Below are 15,184 nucleotides of genomic sequence, written 5' to 3'. Positions count from 1 at the left end.
TGATGAGTCAAACTAATGATTATTTTCAGTGTTGATTAAGTTTTCGATAAAAGTATTTAGATTTTTTGATTAACCGATTAACAGTTTGGTCTATAAAAGGCCAATCATTGTTTCCCAGAGCCCAAGATGACATCTCACAATGTCTTGTTTTGTCCACAACCCAAAGACATTCACATTACTGTCAGAGAGGAGGAAGAAACCAGAAAATATTGGCATTAAAGAAGCTTACACTACAACATTTTGACTTCCTTTTAATTAAAAACAATACTCTTACTGATACGGTTGTCAAAATAGTTGCTGATTGACAACTAAGTGATCAATCTTCGCAGATCTAATGAGACATTATAGATGCATCAGTATTCAGCAGTTGTTAGTGAAGCAACTAAAACGTTTCACATACTGTTACCAACATTGCATCATATTTTCAAGATGATCATATTTCTATATGGAATATCTGCATTAAGTCTCAATAGATGATTGTATATCTAAAAAATTAAATGAAGTAAAAGTCGACCTGAGCGTTTGTATTTAGTTATCTTCCACCACGGACTACATTCCTGAACAAAAGGTCGGACAAAGAACAAGTCAATTGTTTCCTGCTTTTATATTTTGGAAAGAAGCTGTCTGAGATGACAAACCGTCACCTCTCTCTCAGTCTCCTGATTGGTCATTGGTGGCGGCTCCAGTCGGATTCAAACCCAGCGCGGTTGCGGCTTGGCGGGTTTGGCCGAAGCGCTGACCACTAGAGTTTGACAGGAGCCTTTGTGTTCTCTCAGGACAATAGGGGTGAGAGGTGGGGGGTCAAACCGAACTCTTACACACCCCCACGGCGCCCCGCTTCATCTGTGGAGTCCTCGCCTGCTGACCTTTAACCCCTCCTGTCATTGTCCAAGTCAAAATAATAAAAATCTGTTCCGGCAAACCAATGCCCGAGAGACTGCTGTCCTTATTGTACTGCTGGCTCTTCCCTCCTTCCTCGCCTACTAATATGGAAGGTTGACTCTGAGATTACGGCAAGATTACGCTTGAGTCTTCTGGCAGATGGTACTGGTTCTCCTTCTCATGCTGGCTCTTGGCAACTTCTCATTTATTAATGAAAGTCAACAAACAGGGATTGAGTTGGTAATGGATCGTGTAGGATTAAGCTTAATAAACATACTTGACGGCGAATGCCTCACTGCAGAGGTGAAGGAAGTTTTTTTGGAGATCGTTTGGTTTTGGTATTGAATGTCATGTGAAGTGAATCTGAAGCATCGGGTTACAACCACTTGCTCCTTTTAGTGTGTATGTTTCTTTGGCTTCTATAGCGGGTCAAGTTATGTGCCGTGCTTATGTAGGTCAGCGAGTCACTTCAGGACAATTGAAGCGAGCATGCAGCCATTTGTGACGGTGTTGAATTTTCGCGTTTCTCAGCAACACCCTGGCAAAACCGTCAACACCTATTCAGTTCTTACAATCCTGCCATTGCTCTTTGTGTTGGAATGTGCAGCAGGCTCTCAAAATTTACACCACATTCAATATATAGTCTTACAACACCTGTGTGCTTTATCATTTTTGAGTCCCACATCAAGACCTGACAGAGTGCAGTTATCCAAGTCCAAGATCTATTTTGTGTTTCAATTTTGCCAGACATAGAGAAAGACTTTTGCAGAAAATTATTTCCGCATTAGACTATGCTAGAGGTGATTAAACAACATTTCAATTCTTGAAAGTCATACAAAGCCATATAAATAGTACTTGAGTATCTGATATCAGAGTATGAGTAAAAGTAATCTATACATATATGTATGTTTATACTGTAGTGTCGACTGATTAGCATTTTCATTATTCAGCATTTCTCCTATTATCATTATCTGTTTTATCTGAATAATATAAATGTAGTGGAGTGAAATCACAATATCCGCTTCTAAAATGTACTGAAGCAAGAGATAAAGTAGCAGATGAAGCGATGGAATTATTCAAGAAAAGAAAGTACACTGCGGTACAGTAATTAAGTGAATGTACTTAGTTACATTCCATCACTGATGAACACTTTGCATGAATAAAATAACATTTTTAGTTAGTCAGATTATCTTTTGCTTTGCGCTCAGGATGCACTTTGGCTGATGCCAATAAGGCACTTATGTTTGATACCCAGCCCGAGTGAGCTGTAGGTACTTACAGTTAATTCTATAGGGTGCTTTAGAGGAAAAACTAGCTTAGTTCAAGTTGACTTCTCTCTCTGATTTAATGCTCTTAAATAAAACGGATGACCTCAAAAAACAAGAGATTTGTCTGTGGTTATTTTTGATTTCAGATTAAACAGGACTATCATGTAGGTCACTGATACAGGAGTGGAGTTCATAATGTAGGGAAAGTAACTATATTGGCTTGTTTGCAGTCAAATTGCACTTTAGCACTATAATTCAATGTATTATTCAGTTATGTCACATTACAGAAGAGTGTGTGTGGAAGTCATCACAGCCACCTCTTCTCTCTGCAGCCCCCCCCCACCTTTTCTTTTTCCCTGATGAAGCAGCAACCCCCCCCCCCACCACACAGACAAAAGTCAGGTCTGTAACCCCTGTGGCCCCACCCCCCGTGCTCTTTGACCTATAGTGGAGGCCTGGCTGAGCACAAACAGTGGTCGTCCCCTGAAGCCCTCCCACCACCTCCACCTCCACCGTGGGCTCCTGTTTCACTCGGGCAATGAAAGGGCCTACTGTAAATAACGGGGGCCTGGCTGACCTCGGCGTTTATCTGGGCCTGAGACCCCTGCATCCATCCTACTGTAACAGAGCCCACCGCTCACAATAGACTCTCTCATGGGTGTTAGACTGTGAGCTCTCTCCCCTCTGTGCCCACTCAGAATGGGGATTAGAAAATAAAAAAAAGGAGGGCCCCTGTCAGGTCCTCAGAGGGGGTCAACCCCCTCCAAACCAGCATCCCAACCCCATCCCTCAGACACTTTAGCCTTTGTCCCTGTGAGAGACTTGGGAGCAGGGAAGGATAGAGGGAATGTGGTGAAGGTGGGGCTAAAGCCTGAGACCAATCACTCTGACAAAATGCTGGATCAAACTCACGGCTCCAAACACCATTAAAGCTCACTGTGTGCTGAAGCCACAAAGACATTTCCACTTTCATCCAACTGTTTGATTCTCTCTCAATCGATCTGCAGTACTGGATTTTCTAAAATCTATGTGAACCCTTTTCTAATGATTACTTGACACAAATTAATATTGTGTTTATGCCTACAACTAATTACTATTTTCTGTTATTTTTTATCAACTTATTGATCCGTTTTTGTTTTTGTTTTTTTTGTCTAAAAACGTTGATCAGTGCTCCCCAAGCCCGGGATGAAGTCCTTAAAATGTCTTGTTTTGTCCAAAACCCAAAGATATTCAGTTTACTGTCAGAGAGGTGTCAAGAAAATATTAAATATTCAGAAGCTGGAATCAGATTTTGACTTTTTCCTCAAACAAATTACTCAAACTGACTGATCTATTAAGAAACAGTTAGCAATTAATTTAATAGTTGAAAACCAATGGATCATGCAATTTATTTTTGCTATTGTCGCAATATCAATTTTGAGGTATTTTGCTCAATCCAAAAACAAAATATCTAAATTGTCCTGCATGGTATTCAGGATTATTTTTGTTATTTCAATGTTATTGGGGCAACACATGCTATATGTTTAATCTAGGGCTCAAATGTTTAGTTGATTCACTGATTAGTCAACCAAAAATAAATAAATAAATAAAAATTTGCTAATCATTCAAGTCATGAATCAAGGACAAACACAAAACAGACACTGGCAATTTAAGATATTTAAGGATGTGACTTTGGGCGGTACAAGATGAGCTTTTGATGAGCATTTTACAGACTAAATCGTGAATTGATTAATTGGGAAAATAATCAACAGAGGAACTGCTAATGGTAACAATAGTTGGTTGAAGCCCTACTTTAAATATCCTCCAGAATCTTCACTTTTGGGATCTCTTGTAGAAAAAAAAAAAAGTATAGTTAGGTGACGATGATGAAATGCCCTCACAGCCTCATCCTGTCTATCGGCTAGTGCGCAAGGTTGTGTGAGAGAGAGAAAGAGAGAGAGAGAAAGAGAGAGAGAGAGAGAGAGAGAGAGAGAGAGAGAGAGAGAGAGAGAGAGAGAGAGAGACAGACAGAGAGAGAGAGAGAGAGAGAGAGAGAGAGAGAGAGAGAGAGAGAGAGAGAGAGAGAGAGAGAGAGAGAGAGAGAGAGAGAGAGGGAGAGAGGGAGAGAGAGAGAGAGCGAGAGAGCGAAGGAGGGAGAGAGACCCAGAGAGAGAGAGAGGAAGGTTTCGGGTCAGAGGCTAAGTGAAATATATCCCCACTCTGAGGCATGCAAGAGAGAGGATGCAGGAAGCTGAGGGCCAGAGATAAGGGCACAGACGTGGGCGATAAGCACCCAAACACCTGTTAGGGAAGCTCCAGCTCCTCGCCTCAGACCAACACTCACAGGAGGCAATAAAACACAAGCCGGGAAGGAAAGAGGAGAAAAAAGACAGTATATGGACAAAACCATCAGAGAGAAAACTGCCGCTGTAATCTGCTTTTCTTTTTTGAAAGGTGAGAGCGGGGAGTGAGAGCTGCAGAGGGTGTCTGGGTGCTGCCGCAGCCGCCGCCGCCGCACGTATGAGGGGGGATAAAACCCCATCCTGTTTTACACCATGCTTAATGGCATATGGCGGGAGCCTACAGCATCATTTGTAAGGTCAGCGGCGAGACAGGAGTGGCAGAAATGATGCTGTTTGAGTCATGACATGTCAGAGCCACCCGCTTCAGTGATCAGTCCAGGAAATGGAATGGCTTTTTTTTCCCCTTCTTCTTTTACTATCCCACTCTCGCCTTTCGGGGCCCAGGGACAAACAGACAAACACAAAACAATCTGGAAGCGGTCAAGAGAGACCTTGGAGACGCCTGACAGCCGTGCAGTAAACAAGAAAGAGAGGATTCATAATGTGTCGCGAGAGAAATTCATGGTCTGATTATGGAAGGAAAAAAAACATCTCACCAATTAACTATCAAGCACCTCATCAGCGGCACTCCGGAAAATGATGATGTCAATTAGGGTTAGACTGATAATGTTATAATACGACATCTTCCAGTCAACAGTCGATGCGATGAATGAGTCTGATCTTACGTAAAACACTTTCATCTCGTCAAATTTCATCATTTCACTAGTGTACAAAACACTGTAATTACAGGGCTCAATCAAAGCCGCGTCCGCCATTAACAGGTTATGTCATCAGTACTTTATGGGAAAGTATGGAGGCTTTGGAATGACTAAAAGAAAAGTTTACATTCTCATTTGTCACATTAATCATGTTTTTTTAAAATTATTTTTTAATTTGAAAGCATTTAAGAAAAAAAAAATGCTCCATTGGCAAAAATCATATTCTTTATTCAGATTTGAAGAAAATATGATTGATTAAATATAATACATGTTTACCAAATAAATAAATGTCATATTGTGCTGAATTTCTTAATTACATTGGGTGGCTTGTCAAACACTGCTAGGGGACTTCTCTTAGTATCTTAAATATTCTGGATACTTTCATGTAAATGTATTGTTACCTATTGTTATTAAATCATGTATGATGACAGACTGTACTCTAGATATGTATTTTTTTTTGTTGGAGTGAATCTTTGACATTAGAAGGAATTCATAGTGTTTTACAGGACATTACAGGAAATATGTGTTTTTTGTATTGAATGTCTACTTGAATAAATGATTATACAACAATACACAATTTTACACACCTGGACTATCAGTTGGACCTGGACAATCTAATGCATTCCAATACAACTGGCCTGCCATTAAATTTACTTTTATGTTTATCATATATTTTAGCATTGAGGTCATATTCTCTGGTGATGAGGTCATGGACTTATTTATGTATGTATATCTCAGTGTTTTTTAATATTCTGCTCCCTTCACATGTTCCCTGGCTGCCACTGATTTGGTCTCACGTGCACCCAAATGTCACTTTTCACTGGTTGTAGCTGTGCACCTGAAATTTAGCGGTTTATTTTTTAAACAATTGAGATTGTCGCAATTTCTTGTTGCCTGTGATTTAAATGAAGAAAAACATGTATTTGCAGCCTTTCCCCTGCATTTACAATCACTCAACCAAATGTGTTAATAAATTTAATTAAAATGTACTATTTGGTGCACCTAAATAATGAGCAGGTGCACCTCAATGAAAAAGGTTGGGTGCACCAGTGTAAGCAGTGTGAAAAATCAGTCTGGAGCCCTGGTTTTTTGCATGAATTACATTTCATACACAATTCAAAAGTGGTGAAACTTCCATTTAACGGAAACACACTGGCATGATTTTGTACACCTCTGAGGATTAATGCATTCATTCTCCGACTCACTCTGTTTTCAGACATTCTTGCTCTTCAAGCAGACAAATCTCCCTTCAATTGAATCAACCCCCACCTCGCATGCAGCCTGTGCGAGGGGGCCAGCCTATCCATCATCAGCTCTCTCCCTCTGGTAATCTCTCTGGGCGTCTTCGGTCAGCAAATACATAAATCAATTATGGTTTTAAGCTTTATGCCATGATTTACCCAACTGATCCCTCCTGGATTACAGCGGAGCTTAAAACGTGTCGGCCGGCGCTAAAGCTCCAAGTCGCCTTGACATTCATTGCACTCCTGCCACGACGCTCACCAAGCAGCATGTCAGATGCCACAAGTATAGATCTAAAGGCACTTCCAACAGGCTGACAGGCAGATAGGCTGCTCTGTGACATGCAATGACGTTTATCTTGGGTCATAAAATTTGGATTTCTTTGTATCCTGACCCGTTGTACCCAGGGGTGCACGGTCTGAACAGAGCGTGATGACTAGCCTGTGAGGGAGTCATGTCTTCTAAATTATTAACCCGTAACGCTTATAGCGAGTGTTACTGTATAGTAAAACATGGCAGACATTTTGGGTGCTGCTCTTTCTAGCAACAGTGGTGATGTGACAAACTGCACGCTAAAGAGTTTGATGTGTGGGAGGGCTGGGTGACAGTGTGGTTACAATTTTGCATGAGAACTTATTATTTTCCTTACCATTTATTAAAACTCATATTTTGACTGATATGGCCTAGTCCCGTGTCACATCTGTAAATCTTTTGTAAGCCCTGATGTAAGGCCTATGAACTGTACACTGTGCTCCTTTCATCAGTTCAAATAAATCATAAAGGAAATGATCAGCTCTTGTGTTAAACCACAACAGTCGATAACAAATTGAAAAATAATAAAATAGCTTTTGCAAACAAGGTGCTGGTGGCCACGCTAGCTGCTAGGTAGCATTTTATAGGAAGACACGCACTGCCACTGAAAACTTCCACTCAGTTCTTCTGAATATGTCTTAACAAAAATGATTCAAATAAATTTGCCATTTTAAAATAATTTGATACTATGATCTATGTTAGGAAAAGTATTGATATTTTGTATAAATAGGTCCATGTGTTCTCATGGCCATTAATTCTTGTGTATTTATTCTAACAAAACCAAACAATTTGGTACCTAAGTAAATCTGATAATCCGTCTTACAAGCACATTACTTACTTACTTTCTTAATCTGTTTCATGGTCAAATAATAACCCTCATGTGAGGTTTTATTTTACATTAGAAGGGATTGAGAGTTCACATTTTTCACTTAAAGAATGGTTGGCATCCTTTGCAACCCAGAGTGCTTGAAAACATCAGTGTTTCTTTGCAATCACTTGGCTACTTCATGTCAAGTTGATGTCTTTTCAGCATTTAAACAGCATTATACTGACATATCATAAGTTATGAAAGCTGTTTAATATCATTTCGCTGCTGAGACCTTCCCAACTAGCTCGCGCTAACCAAGCAATCACCTGTTGAGCTAACATGCTTCCCTGGGCCCTGAAGAGGCAGATTAAGAGCTAACACGGCGCTACTCTGGCCTCAGTTTCCTACCTGAGAGCTCCTTTGTGACAGGTGATGGGGGAGAGAATGGGGGGTAATTTTTATGACCAGCTTCTTAGCGTGCTGGTATCACTCCATTGGGGCCCCTTGCCAATCTCTGGCAAACCATTCAAGTGGCAACAAAGAGGCTAATTAGAAGCTCTCTCACTGGAAGCCCGCGGAGGGCTCTGGTTTGATACTTCCCAGGGAGGCTAGGGGGCCTCTGAGGTGGCGGTGGCAGCTTTTTTCACACACACACACACACACACACACACACACACACACACACACACACACACACACACACACACACACACACACACACACACACACACACACACACACACACAGGACATTTGTGAGCACACTTGGGTTGGCCCTTTGGCTCTAGCACATTTGCTCATTGTGGCCATCCTCCCTACGGTCTGCCAGAGCAATAGAATCAGAGAGGGGGAACCGACACATCTTCTTTCATGTGGCGGGGACCCGGAGAGGGGATGCTAATGGGATATCGATGGGATTAGAACCCTGAGCGTTCATGACCAGGAGAACAGAGGCAGGGCTCTATGAAGTAGAACTAAAACCCACTCACCTTTAAGGCCAGATCATTCTAATTCTATTGACTTATTCTTTTTTAATGGGAAAGTTGACAATGATGCATGCGCCTTAATACAGTTTCAAAAAGTCTGCACAGAGAAGAAGGTCTTCCAAGTCTGATAAAAGGTTAAAAAAAAAAAAAAAACCAGGAAAGCAAAGCTATTAAAGCATTCTCCCTGCTGAAATTCACCCACTGTGTATTTACAGAGAAACAGTGGCACAACCTCTTCCCCTGCCAACACTCGCGGCCGCTTCTGGGAGCAGAGATACACATCAGGAAGTTGGGGCCGATAACACATTTGCATGTCACCTGATAACTGGCTGTAATTAGTACTCCCCTTGAGCCCCCCACCACCACCACCCCTCACAACAGAACAAAACAAACAAAAAAAAAACAACAAAAAAACACAACACACGCTCACATGGACACACACAAGGCCAACTTCCAGTACAGTATGTTATCCTTATCCCTCCCTCCAGACCACAAGGCCCCCACAGGGACAAAAGATAGGGGCCTCAGTGTGTTCGTTTCATAGCAGCCCCTGCCAGACCGCATCAGCAAAGGCCACGTCTGCCGAGCGCTGTTAGCCACACAGAGGCAGCTGGTCGCAGAGTCAAGCTGCTAACTTTTATTGCACAAGCACCTCCCTCCACTCTTATCTAGGGGAGGGAGGCGATCTAATCAGCCTGCTGATTTGAGCAGCTCCCTCCATCGCCATAGCCACTGTCTCGATATTAGACTGCCCCCTTTTCTCTTGATGTTGCCCTTCTTTCTCTCTCCGCCCTCCCGTTCTAAAAAAGCATCTCAACTCCCTTCTAAAAAAAGCATCTTCACCAGACGGAAGATGATGACTCGCCACCTGACGACACCGACAGACAATAAAATGCTTGGATCTGTGCTAAGGTTTGTGTTTGTGTGTGTGGGGGTGTGTGTGTGTGTGTGTAGTCCATTCCACATGATGTAGCCCCCTGTGTTAAGTCTTTAATCGATACATCTCCCTATCCTGACAGTGAGGACAGAGCCCAGATCTGAGATCAGAGCGATGGCGGTGTAAATCTTTACGGTTCAACCAGAGCCTTTTAAAGCCTGTCTATAATTGGGCCTCAGCCAGCAGCTGCCTCGGCTGCAGCTATCACCGTGGGCCCGGTCAAAGCGCCAGTTCCTCAGGGGCATAAACAAACACCGCACCTCCAATGAGGGCAAAAAAGCACCTGTGCGAGGATAAAAAGAGAGACGATGTGGCAGCCAGACTTGAATAAGCCCCTCTGCTGTTGTCTGTGGTTGAGGTATTTCTTGGAGAGGTGTTTTCGTTGAGTGAGGCTTTTTGTGCTATTGGATTATTACACCAACATGTACTGTACCTCTGAGTGCAAGCCGGGGAGACTTAGCTCACTGAGTGATTTCAAATAGAGGGTAATCCACTGCCATGTAATGGATGCTTTGTTGCCGGGCTTCTTTCAGGAAGCAGGAAAATGCTTGCACAGTTTTAGAGGTTAGGATCATAAGCTTGAAGCTGCTTTCGTTTTAGACTCGGGTTATTTCATCTCAGACCAAAAGGTGATATACTACATTTGGAGAGCATGAAAATGAAGCAGACACCTGACTGCTGACTTAAAAACACACATTGTTATTAATAATTTCTCCAAACAGTGCGCACAGTTCTTTTTTTCCCTTTACAGAGAAATATCTGAGGAAGTTAGGCAGAAGAAACTACCTAAGTATCCTGATGTACTCAAAAATATAACCTCATGCAGACAGCAGAAAGTAGTGGACGCTGGTGGACACGCACGCGTATCTGCACATACTGCACTAGATGTATGTAGAAGTGTTCCACAAGTGCGCCCTAGAAATCAAAATGGGAGCTCTCGGCAACCAGATTTTTGATTTTCTGGCACATTTGCAGTCTGAGCAGTCATACACTTTGTAATAAAGTCACACAGACCCAGACAGAGAGAACAAATTTGCCTTAAAAGTGCGAGCCGTCTCTGTGCCTTCCATTTAACAAGACAGGGGTCAATGCAGTGTATGACAACATCAAGGGTAAATTGAGAAAGAATGGAGCTAGGAAAGTTACTGCGAGCAGATCACAAGAGTTTCTATCGCCTGGCCTGTGTTGCTTCTGGTGATTGTTTCAAAGTCATGGCATCAGTGCTGTTTGATGATAGCAGCGGCGATGGGTGCAACAGCGCTTGTTCGACTGAAACCCTAACAATGTGTTCAAACCATATCAAGAGCCCTACTGAAAAACTCGAGGTTGGTCACAGCTCCATATATGACAGGGTTTTTTTTTTCTATTATTAGAAACTCACCAAAACACTGTCATACTATGGCAGAGAAATTATTCGATTTTGACCAACACATCTTGGCAGACAAATGGAGCCAGCTGGAGTCTTGGTATAACTCAGCAGGGAGGGGGAAGTGGAAAGCAGCTCAGCCGATTGTGAGTGGTTGACACATCTGTCAATCAAGCTAACCTGCAGTAAAACTCCACTTAACTTAATCGCCACTTGGTAAAGACAGGAACCTCAGAGAAACTGATTCTGCTTCCAGGAGATGAACGTGCCTTTTTTTTTTTTTTTCTTCCCCTCAAATCAAATCTTGTGCTAATCAAGATTTTCTGAATCAACATCTACCACTTACACAACTACCAATCACTGTAGCCATTTAAACCCATCCACTCAGATGCTCTTGGTTTGAACGTATAGTAAAACAGCAGTGGTTAATGGTTGATAGTGGCCAAAGCACACAAGTGTCAGTGCTCAGGGAAACATCTCATATACCTTCCACTGGCCTCACCTCAACGTGCAGGGTATATGTGTGTGTGCATACATCGTTATCACCTGCAACAAACGCTATGGGCCGCTATCTGCACTCAATCTGCTCTTGGTTTACTGAGGAGGAGTGCCAAGGGTTATCTGTCCCACTCTGATATGCACAGATAAGGGCCTTGGGCCCACTGTTTAAACACCTGGGGCCCGGGGTATTAGAGCGCCCTCCGCACCCCTTTGCCACAAAAGGAGAGGAAATGGAAGAGTGAGCGCTGGCTGCGGCTGCTGGGGGTAATGTGTGTAAAAAGTAATGAACACATGAGTGTGTGCGCGTGCGGAGGTTAATGCAGGACTGATTATTTCCACCACTCCCACTCCGTACCCCAATACTTCCATCAATAATAAAAATAACATGAGCAAAAACAGAGGAGAGGAAGGATTTCACTGACTTGTCTCATTCATTGCTTCTTCCTCTTCTTCTTCTTCAAAAAAAAAAAACCCGCTCTGTATTATGAAAAGACAGAGTTAAAGCCTTGATGGTTATCAGTAATGTTTAACGGCTATATGCTGGAAAAGCTCTCCTTTAAAATAGGCTCTTTTTTCACTTATGTGATGTACATTACAGCGAGGGTCAGTCATTTGCATGAGAATGGACGATTAAGTGAAAGAGATAAACCCAAGGCTAGTTCCTGTGAATTGGATGTTGTGTTTGGAATACCAAGCAGTGCCGGGGTTTTTCTTCTTTCCCCCCGCCACTGCAGAATTAGCCCCCTGCATCATGCATTTATTTTCCCAATAATCACTCAGGCCCTTCCTGTGTTGATTATTTTCTCAGTGCAAGGGGTTACTAAAATATTGCTGTAATCCTGTCTCCCCGAAGCAGTAACAACACTCACGATGGGCTTCCTTGAGGAAATAAATCTAAGGCTTGTCAGTGGGGAGGTGGTGGGGTGAGCTGCTGGAGGAGCGATGTGGGGAAAAGTGGTGTGGTCAGATGGGGATGATGGGACACGACATCACTTGAAATGTCTCTATTCTACTGCCAAAGAAAAATAAAATAATGAAATTCATGACTGATGTCTTTGATTACTGACTTTAAAGAAAATGGAGATGAATAAAATTACATGATCTAAATATAGGGAGCCTTAAAATGACTTAACACAAATAAAGTGATACAAAATTAGCACATTGATTTGTACTTATTTAGAAATCTGAGCAGACAATTAATGACTTTTTTTGATCTCCATGTAAAATTTCGACATTTTCACACTCAGCCTTAATACACATAGCATCTGGGGTTGCAACAAATGACTGCTTTGATTATTAATTAATCTGCCCATTATTTCCACAATTATTTGATAAAAATGTAATCTAAAAAATGTCAAAAACATCCAACTGACTGCGTTTGTGCATTTTTACTTGACTGATATGATTACTTCATCAACAAAATAGTAACAGCTTATTTTCATTCCACTGACTAATTGATAAATCAACCAATCACTAAAGTTTAAGTAGCATATCTTACGCGTCTTATCAGCTTATATTTCTGGATCCCATAGGTCACTCTTCTCACACCAGTTGCGGAGCCGCTACACAATGTATTGAGTGTGGGTGGGGTGTTCTTTATGATATAATCCAGGGCACAGAGGAATGAAAGGGAGCAGAGACTTAATTTATACAGGAAGTGGGTACTTTCTGAAGCATTCATTTTAACATAGACGCGTACACACACAGACACCTCACACCAGCGACCTGTGCCACATCTGGAACGTATTACACTCATGTTTGTCTTGACCTGCCTGCACCACGTGAACTCTGCCAACTTTTTTTTTTTTTTATGTGTTTGTTGCAGAGGCAGCGGTGACCCTGAGCCAGTGGCTGTGAGGAAATGATGTGTAATTAGTCGGAGGGAACACGACTCTGCTCATCTGAAATAAAACATCTTATATTCACATCAAAAGAATCAGGCAGCCTGACAGGCTGTACACAGGAAAAAAAAAAAAAAGCACAGACTTGATATGCTATCAAATGACCCACATTGGAATTTGTGAGGACACGAGAAGCGTCTGAATTATCAAGCATCTCAGGGTAGCACAGCAGACCTTTCATGTGCGGACGGCAAAGCAGACAGCAGATGATGCAATGTTTGATTTCTACACTTCAGGAGGCTGTCAGGACAGCGCGTACAATATTAAACAGTGTCGTGTCGGTGTATCAACCAGTCTAAATTAACCCATTAGTATGCTATGGGGCGAAGCGGGAAGATCAATGCATGAAACGGTTTGGAAATCTCCTTTGATACAAGATTTCCCAGCTTGAGCGAATTGATGAAATTCCTCTTGAAACACAGGCAACCATTTCACACGGCAGACTTTTCTCAAGACAGAGACCAGTGTAGTCTGTCCTTTAACACAGTGATACCACATTAATGCATCCTACACAGACGCCATAGTGTACTTTAAAGCTGTTGCTAAAGGCTGAATAGGGAGAAGAATAATATGCTCAAAATTATATCTTTTCAGCTGCTGGGTTTATTTTTTTTTAAAGACACATCGTGTCAGTCCAAATAGAAATTCACTTTTTATTCAGTGAATAAAGACCACTCATCCTGAAGGCCACACAAATCTGTACACTTTAAGAAACAACTTCCAGCACTACAAAACTACAAAATAACTGACTGCACCAACCCTATAAGACTGAATAAAAACACTTAACAATAACATATTTTAAGGCTGAAAGCAAGGCACTTCTCTTCAGGGCAAAAAGACATTCTGGATCATTCCGTATTTTCTAAAGACAACAAAAACACAGATTTATAAACCAGGAAGCTTGGACTGAATCAGTCCAGCTCTTAGCCATGCATACCAAGATACTGGCCCGAGCAGGAGGGGATGGGTGATGGGGCTCAAATCCTCAAGTGAACTTTAGCCACTGTGCATTCCTATTGATTCAAGCAAACATTACAGGGTGACAAGGTGGCCTTCAAGTAAGAAAACGGCCTCGGGTCACAAATCACAAAAACACTCCAATGTGCAAAATCCACAATGAAGCGATGCAGCTACATTCCTCGGGGTACTTGGACTGACCGGGCAGATGCAGCTCTGACAGATGCAGAGACACACAGTATGTACAATGACACAGTATGACATCAGATGCACTTTTGAAAGTTTCAGTATTTTGGGTTGAGTTTCCTGGCCTATGGTTTTATTTCTCTACTCTGATTGAAATGGCTCTGCGCTGGTTTACTGCCACTCGCCTGTCCGAGAACTACCTCCCCGTCTCCGAGCCCAGGTTCAGCACTCATTTCCTGAGCTGACCGTCTACTCCAATTATCAAGCTAATAAGGGCCCCCCTTGTGCGGTTATTGGAAAGGGGAGGTGAGTCGGGTCCAGGACATGGGAGGTACCACTTTGGTAAGTGTGTGTGATAGCTGCCGCCCACATCTTGTAAGATGTGACTAATAGTCTTAGACAATGTTACGACAGCACTGCTCCAGCAGTCACCTGGGCAGGCTAGGCAGTCAGTGAAAGAGTGAATCTCTGGGCCCAAGTCACACAGAACTAAGGTTTGTGTCTGTCAAACAGCAGCACTTACTCATATATTACAGATGTGTGAATGGGTTAGCGGTTATAATCACCAACACGCAAAAGGAGTGTCATTAGCTGAAGAAGCCTGGAGAAAAGAAAAACAACCAGTGTCCTCTATTCTCCATTAACTGAGCCTTAAAAAAAGATGACGTGTGTAGTATTTCTTTGCTAAAAACAAGTGGCTTACAGCGAGAAAAGCCTTATAATTGAGTCCCTATTACCCAAAGCAATAATGAATGTATTATTCACAAGGTGTTCCCGAGGACAAGTGACTTAAGATTGC

The 15,184-nt window shown here is 42.2% G+C and overlaps 1 protein-coding gene across 3 annotated transcripts in view; it reads right to left on the bottom strand.

The window, feature by feature from the left end:
* Positions 1-15,184, bottom strand: part of zbtb16a (zinc finger and BTB domain containing 16a) — a 164,009-nt gene that overhangs the window by 142,350 nt on the left and 6,475 nt on the right. The window lies entirely within an intron of this gene.

The sequence above is a fragment of the Acanthopagrus latus genome, chromosome 13 (genome assembly GCF_904848185.1).
Source record: "Acanthopagrus latus isolate v.2019 chromosome 13, fAcaLat1.1, whole genome shotgun sequence".
Lineage (NCBI taxonomy): Eukaryota > Metazoa > Chordata > Actinopteri > Spariformes > Sparidae > Acanthopagrus > Acanthopagrus latus.
This window is presented reverse-complemented; position numbering and strand designations above follow the sequence as displayed.